Source organism: Olea europaea, chromosome 10 (genome assembly GCF_002742605.1).
Source record: "Olea europaea var. sylvestris chromosome 10, O_europaea_v1, whole genome shotgun sequence".
NCBI lineage: Eukaryota > Viridiplantae > Streptophyta > Magnoliopsida > Lamiales > Oleaceae > Olea > Olea europaea.
Genome location: NC_036246.1, coordinates 23,048,813 through 23,056,409, shown reverse-complemented (window position 1 = coordinate 23,056,409; position 7,597 = coordinate 23,048,813). Strand labels below are relative to the sequence as shown.

The window sequence follows — 7,597 nt, the reverse complement described above, 5'->3', positions numbered from 1 at the left end:
ATCTATTCAACAAAATAATGAATTCCAAACAACAAAAATGCTACTTTTTCAAAAATTTTTAATTAATAGAATTATAAGTGCTGAGATGACAATATTCTATTGGTTAGTTAAATCGCATTTTATAACTTCATCTGTTAAAAAAAATGCATTTCTCTTCAAACAAAACTTTTGGATTCATTCGTGATCTAGATAAGTATTGATACTTATACAGTTGTACATAAGGAGCAACAGAAATAAGGAGTTACAAAAATTTTACAATGGACGAGGTGTTATATCAAGAAGAGTGTGGAGAATTTATTATTATTTTTTTTGGTTGATGTAATTTTGTCTCCATCGCATCTCACCAAAGACTAATTTACAGGTGGTAGCATATACCAATTCCACTGCGAGTGAGTACACTCGAACGGAAGCTACTGCAGCGGGTTTCTCCCCTGAGCGCTTTGGGTTTTCCTCAAGCAGTGTTTATACGAAGAGCAGGATAAAAATCAGAGCAGGTGTATTAAGCAGTCATGACTGGTATTTTTCCTCAATTTTGCAACTATATCAGTCTGTGTAAAATTTCAAATTGAATCTTTTCGGTTATATCTATCCTCAGAAGTGAGTTTTCCGTTGGTTTTTAGATACTTTTGTGCAAAGGCTAGAGTGTTTAAGATTTTTTCCATCACTGTATTTATATGCGATTGTGATGCTAGTTTGAATTCAAATCGTTAAAAATAGTACGAAGATGATGGTTCAGAAGCTATAGATTTATCCGGAATTTAATTTATTTTTTATTTTTTTGACTTTTGGGATGTGTCAATTTTGTAAAATAGAAACATTTAGTATCTATTAAGCAACTATTCATATTTTAATTCATATTTTTCTTTTGAGTGCTGGTTTGGAAATTGGAATCCCATTTTGGAGGAATAATCTGGTATGAAATATACAATGCCCTTTTGTGTGTTTTTAGAGCTTTAAGTTGGAATGCATAAGAAAGGTTCGTCCTTGAAATTGGGATTAGTTTGAAAATTCATTCGGAAGTAATTCTTTCCAATCTCAGTTTTCAAGCTCCTAATCTTTTTGAATTGATTATTCGCAGAATCTTTATATATATCTAATACTCTGTCGTAACAACTGTTTAGTTGATGTCTGAATCTAATCATATTTATCTTTTTCCTAAAAACTTTGAGACAGATTATGAGCAGGAGCAGGCGATGGAAATTGAAGCACTGGAAGCCATTCTTATGGACGACTTTAAAGGTTTATGTGACTGCCTTCAAATGTCCTCATAAGTTGTTTTATACATGATTTTTAGTGACCCTAAATCCTATCGTTTAATTAATTTTAGTGGAATCGTTATACTAGAAATTCACTCTAGTGAAAGTGGACTAAGCACTTCACCTCGATGCTTTCAGATTACATTGTCTCCTCAGGTAAATATTCTCAGATTCCGTTCATAGATTGCTTCCTACATGATTAGCATTTAAATTTACAATCAAGTCTAATAATGAACCCTAAAAAGAAAGAATTTCCAAAAGAAAACAAATTTCTCCTAAATCTGAATTAATAAGAATATCATATCCTGCAGTGAAGATCAATTATATTTTGAATTTTACATCTACATTTAACTCATGACCATTTCTTTTCCTTAAACATTTTTGTTATTTCCCAACAGGATGACGAAGCTGATGAATCAACAAATCCTTCAGGTTTTCTTAATCAGTATACATAATTGTTTGGATCTCTGTTTGTAAGTGTCCATAACACGTGATGCCTATTTCCATTAAATTTAATAAGAATATCATATCCTGCAGTGAAGATCAATTATATTTTGAATTTTACATCTACATTTAACTCATGACCATTTCTTTTCCTTAAACATTTTTGTTATTTCCCAACAGGATGACGAAGCTGATGAATCAACAAATCCTTCAGGTTTTTTATTTAAATCAACATGCACAGTGTATCCAAAAAAAAAAAATAAAAAAAAAATCAACATGCACAGTTGTTTGGAGCTCTTTTGTCATTTTCCATATCATGTGGTGTCTATATCCATTAAATTAACAACTGTTGCCAAAATCTAATTGCAGTTCAGCTAGCTTTGATTTTCTCGCACACTGAAAATTATCCCGATGAACCCCCACTTCTTACAGTGCAAAAGTCAGTGATTGTATCTTTTTCATGTAGCAGATTAACTGTACATACATGTTTGGCATATGTTTCTTTTTTCTCAATGGAATTGTATCTCTGGTTGTACTTATACTTTTAGAGTGTGATTTCGATCTGGAACTTATTTAGTACTGATTTATTGTAGTATGCTTCCAAAGATTTACCTATTCTGTTTATTATTCAGCTGTAAATGCCAAATTTAGAAGTTCTACCCATTTATTCCTGAAACCACAAAATTGTTTCTATAAATAACCTCCATCTAGTAAGTTTATTTTTTTCATAGTAAGTGCAATACATCTCGTACATCGTATCCCTAACCACAAAATTGCATGGTATTCGTCACTTAGTCAGATGGTAACGATAGGATTCTGGTAGGTCTAAACAGGAATTCTCAACTGCGATGTCATGTTTGCTGCCTAAGTTAGATTGACACCTTGAATCCTCAACTATTTGGATAGCTGCATTACCTGTTCTTTAAAAGATGTTAACCTATTTTGTGAAACTGTCGAAAATCCCATATGTTTGAAGCCATTGTCTCTCTCTATTTTCAGTTTAAAAGGAATCCAATCGGGAGATCTTAAATTCTGAAGGAAAAGCTCGAACAAGAGGTAGATTTTCAACCAAGTAAGAATACTTTGTTGGGCATCTATTTCTGATGATGCAGTTTCATAGAGTGCATATTATTGTTTGTCCAGCTTTAGGCTGGATGCGTTGTTTAGGAAGACTATCAGAGGCTTACACTTAGAATCACTCATCATGTGAAGCTTTCTTAAAATGCCTTTAAGCTTACACCATGAGTCACGTTTGAGAGGCTTATGCCTTGACTTAGCGTAAGCCTCAAAGGGGATGAAAATGCTAGCTCGTCTGTCTTGCATTTTCAAGACATTCAGTTACTGGCCTTATCTTTTTGGGCTATTTCTTTATATTCTAGAATGTTTTATGAGTGTTATTATTTTCATTTTTCTTTCTTTATTTGGAAGGAAAGGAGAAAGTAGAAAACACGACAGGTAATGGAGGATGATAACAAAGAATGAGAAGAAACTAATAGTACGTGGAGGATGATAACAAAGAATGAGAAGAAACTAATAGTACGTGGAGGATGATGTTGAAGATTCCCTTATAGATCTTATTATATTTTTGTTTCCTGATTACTAACTTGAGAACTTATTATCTGATACTTTATTAATATATTTTGTATTTGTTTGCAAATTAGATTTCTAAAATTGTTGTTTTAAAATTTTTAGGAACATGATTTATTATGAGCATATTTTTGTATTTTTGTATCATTTTAGATGTTTTATTGGTTTGTCTTGAGGCTTACTTGCTTCACAAAGATAAAATGCCTCCGTACCTAATTAAGGCTTTTTAACCTTTGGGCCAGAGTTCTATTTTTATGTTAGATCGTTTCTGTCTTGTGTACCTAAAGAAATACTACAGTATATGGAGTAGAGAAAAAAATTAGAGCTCGGTGGTTTTGAGAACATGTTTATCTGAATTTGTTACAAGATATGGAATCACCTTGATTTCTGTAAAATATAACTGAAAGGATATGCATCAATGTTGGTATAGACTGATAGTGACATAATACTTGGATACACTTGAAAGAATCTGATCTTATTTTTGACTATGTGTCCTATGTTCACGATCTTGTATCATTAAGTTGTGCTCCTCATTTAGTTTCTCCAATTCTCATATTTCGCAGGCATCTGAAAACCTTGGTATGGCCATGGTTTACAGGTCACATTGGCTAAGGAGTGGCTCTCTGAAAAATTTGCGGAGGATGATGGCACTGACAATGCTGAAGAAGATTCGGCAGTAAAAGATGATGTATGGTTATTTGTCCTGCTTTAACATTACACGTTCTTATGTCCAAAACTCACATGTTCCCTTGTCGCTAAGTTAACGGAACATCCATTGCTTTGATTTAGTTTTATGAGCTCTTCCGCTCAGTTAAAAAAATAATTTACTACATGTTGGTTTTAGTGACATTAATAATGGCTTACATATTGAAATTTGTCTGTCCTTATCACAAATAATACATTCTCATTTTGCTTGTATTCTTATATGGATCTGCGTCTTGTATGTCTTATAAAGTGCAAAAGTATAATCAACATGCACCGTGTAGGTAATTAACTTAATGGCAAAAGCCTTAGTTACCCATGCAATATTTTGTCTGCCCCTTTCCACAAAACTTTGTCATGTTCCATTCTAGTGTGGAATGTAAGTGAAATGTTAGTTCTTGTTCAATGCTCTGGGTTGATCATCGTCCTTGTCTACTTGTCTAACTTGCCGGAGGTTGACCTCGCTAATAAGTTTCTATGATGTGCTTATCGGCTTCTGTGTCAAATTTAACTGAAGATTCATTTTTAGAAGTCTTTGTACTCTTAAAAAAATCTCTGTAAATATTAGGCTAAGGCACATCCTCTAGTAATTATTCCACGGGCATATGTGAAATTTCAATATCAGACTTTTCCCATTCATTCTTTAGTGGCTAAATAGTGCATATCTATTTGCATCTTCGATGTGTGCTTATGTGGTGATGATTGCTGGTCAAATTCAATCATTTGATTGTCAAGTCTTCACGTTATGTGGCTATTATCATTTTAGATAATCATACCACACGGAGAACCAGTCACTATTGAAACATTTACGGCATGGAGAGAGAGATTTTGATGCAGGGCGAATTAAAAAAATAGAAAGAAGAAGCAAGAAAGAGGGGAGAACCGGAGAGAATGGGGGGAAAAACCGGAAAAGAAGCAGAAATTCATGGGGAGAGGGGAAGGGAGAGGAAGGAGAAGCCATAGGCAACAAACCACCAAAATATTCTTCAATTCATCAAAACTAATGAAATTACATCGCAATTAGGTTTAAATAGTAAAGACTGAAACACTAAGTAGAATGGACTTGAGCCAACACAAGTCCAATTACATAAATAAAATTTAAAACATAACTAAAGTCCAACTAAAAATAAATAAAAAAGTAGATGTCCTCATCAGATTTGAAGCATAAGTTTCATTAGTAAGAGATGATTTCTTTTCAGCTTTTCATTTTCTACCTTGGCAAACATGTGAACATTGTGGTGATGAATAAAATAAAGCAAAATCTTTATGTTTCAACACGAGGCATTAGCCTATTCATGAGTGAGACTACAGGCTCGAAAATTATTAAGACCATAAATGTTACCCCTCATTCTCAACACAGGAGATTATTTTGTATTTTTTATTCTATCAAAGTGAGGAATCAACTTGTTTATGCAGTTATTGGATCACGTTGAAGTTAAGCGTAACAAATTACTATCTTAAATTATGGGGGAGTGGAAAGACATACAGCTGTTTACTTTTGGCTTGTTTTCTTATTAATTACTGTTTATGCCTGCACCAAAGGAAAAAAAGCTTACTGGCGGACAGTGGTTTGAAAGCGGAAGAGCTGCATCTGTACTGTTCTCTTTCTTGTTATTCTTTTATCATGAAATTGTTAAATTACGTATTCCCAAAGTATTTATCATGATCTGATTACTGGTGGGACAAACTGATTTGCATTCTGTCGTATCGATAACAAAGCTCCCCAATCCCAACTTTAGATTACTTTCCGTTGAGTCAAGAAGTCGAGAGTTGGGTTTCTTGGTTTTTTTTATGTCTATAAACCTAAACAGAAGTTTTGAATGCTTATTCTTGCTGATTTCAATCTTGCCAAAATAATGCATTTGTGAGAAAAATTTCTGTTAAATTACGAAGCATGAAATTTCTTAGAGAGAAAAGAAGAAGAATTGACTTAGGGTGAACCTCATTAAAACTCCGTCGCATTCTTCTATGTCATGGCCACGGCACCAATCAAGTGAGGAAAACAAGTTGACATGTTTCCACTGTCTTTAAGGTGGAAGAGTGTTTCTGTAACGATTAGGGCTGTAACGATTAGGGCTAAGAATATATGAGAGGAAAAACTGTTTAGCTTCTTGCGCATTTAATTCTTGTCTTTGACCTTTTTTTATGGGCCCTCTAGCCATGCCACATACACTGATACTTTTGGTTCCCAAAGGAATCTGCCACCCTGAAGCTTTTGATGATAATTGATGTCCATAATCTACGATTAGATAAGTGTATTTTGATTAAGACTTCGCCTGAATTGAAATGGATAGGACCATTGTGAAAGTTAGTTGACTGAATTACCCTTCTCTTTTTCGAACAGAAAGGTGCAGCACCAGTTGCTGAAGGTTCTGACGAAGATAAGGAAGACGTTGACTTTGATGACGATGACGATGACGATGACGATGACGATGACGACTTCGAAGGTGATTTTGATTCTAGATACGCTTCTTTCTTCTTTACTTTTATAAGTAAAAAATTCAAAGATGGTATGCGTAAAATTTTTGTCTTGGTTTGCAGAAGATGAGGACGACATGCATGAGCACCATGTAGCTGAAAAATCTGACTCGTCTGCTCCTTCTTCAAGGAGAGGAAACTAATTGTAGGCAATCAGCACTTCTGCTTCCATTAGTTTGGTAGTTGGGAACTTAACGAGATATACTGCTGTGGACGTACATCTCAAATTAGGCCTAGATCAGGTGGCATTATGCGACCAACAATTTTCGACTAAGAGACTAGCGCTTCATTTTGATTATTAATAGTTTAATATTATACACACAATTGTAGACTCTGATTTCTGGAAATTACATTACAGACCGATGATGATTCATTCCCTGTAAAATTTCTGAATCTCGTTGAACTTTTCATGTGAATTTAATGTTTTAGCTTGCTATATGTTGCTTTAGTTCCACCCACTGAAACCCACAATTTGGCTGCCTTCAGTGGGAGATGAAAATACTATTCCTTCTACTATGATGCCCTAAAGTATTTTAGTTGCTGTCCAATGTGAGTGATCTGATTTCTGGGTCGCCACAATGAGCCAGCGGAGGGTAGTGGCAGCTCGGTTTTCACAAACTCCAGGAACTGCAGCTTGACGTAGGATCCATGAAGAACAAATCTATGTATAATTTGTCAAAAATGCTTATTTGCACAACTTTTTCAGTCCATATTTCTCGGAAAACATATTTATTGGAAAATGTTGATCATTTTGATTTGGTTAAAATGCTTTTCTGGGTTAGTTTCATTTTCTAAGACCGTTGACCACAAAATTATAATTAATAAATTTCTCACTTAGTCAAGATTTTCTCTTCCTAAATTCAAAATACTTATGCTTGATGTTTAGCGAAGAGCAATAGGGGAAATGTAGGGGTGGCGAACGGGCCGAACGGCTCGTAAAAAGGAGGATTGTCCGAGCGAGTCGGCCCATTTGGTGAGCCGAACCAGCTTGGCTCCCCCGTTGGCGAGCTGCTCGTGAGCTTGTGCCCATGAGCCTAGCTCATAGCTTGTATCATGCGAGTCACGTTTTCAATAGTGACTAGGAACGGTCACTGAATTTTTACCTTTTTCCCTTCTCTATAAATAGCCAA

General features: G+C 34.7%; 1 pseudogene; it reads left to right on the top strand.

Annotated features, from left to right (window-relative positions):
* Nucleotides 1-289: 289 nt before the first annotated feature.
* On the top strand, nt 290-6,905 carry LOC111401547 (annotated as a pseudogene).
* The last annotated feature ends 692 nt before the right edge of the window (nt 6,906-7,597 follow it).